This window comes from Phalaenopsis equestris, unplaced genomic scaffold (assembly GCF_001263595.1).
Source record: "Phalaenopsis equestris unplaced genomic scaffold, ASM126359v1 Scaffold000294, whole genome shotgun sequence".
In the NCBI taxonomy this organism is placed as follows: domain Eukaryota; kingdom Viridiplantae; phylum Streptophyta; class Magnoliopsida; order Asparagales; family Orchidaceae; genus Phalaenopsis; species Phalaenopsis equestris.
This window is the reverse complement of record NW_018164736.1, coordinates 234,037-234,305: the sequence shown is the minus strand read 5'-3', so window position 1 is coordinate 234,305 and position 269 is coordinate 234,037.

Below are 269 nucleotides of genomic sequence, written 5' to 3'. Positions count from 1 at the left end.
TATATATATGATTACAAGTTAATAAAGAAAAAAAGTTATCTAATAAGTGTCAGGCTGCCAAATCACTTCTACTCATAACAAGTAAATTAAAAATATAAAAATATAAAATTAGAAGTCCATTCATAAAATAATTTTTGACCAATTACAATCTTACATCACATACCTTTATAAACAAATCCTCACACAAAATTGCATCAAAGCCCTTCTCATCCAAAGCTCCTCCATTATTTAAAGAGAAGAGGGCAATAAAAACTTTCATTAAGTTAAAA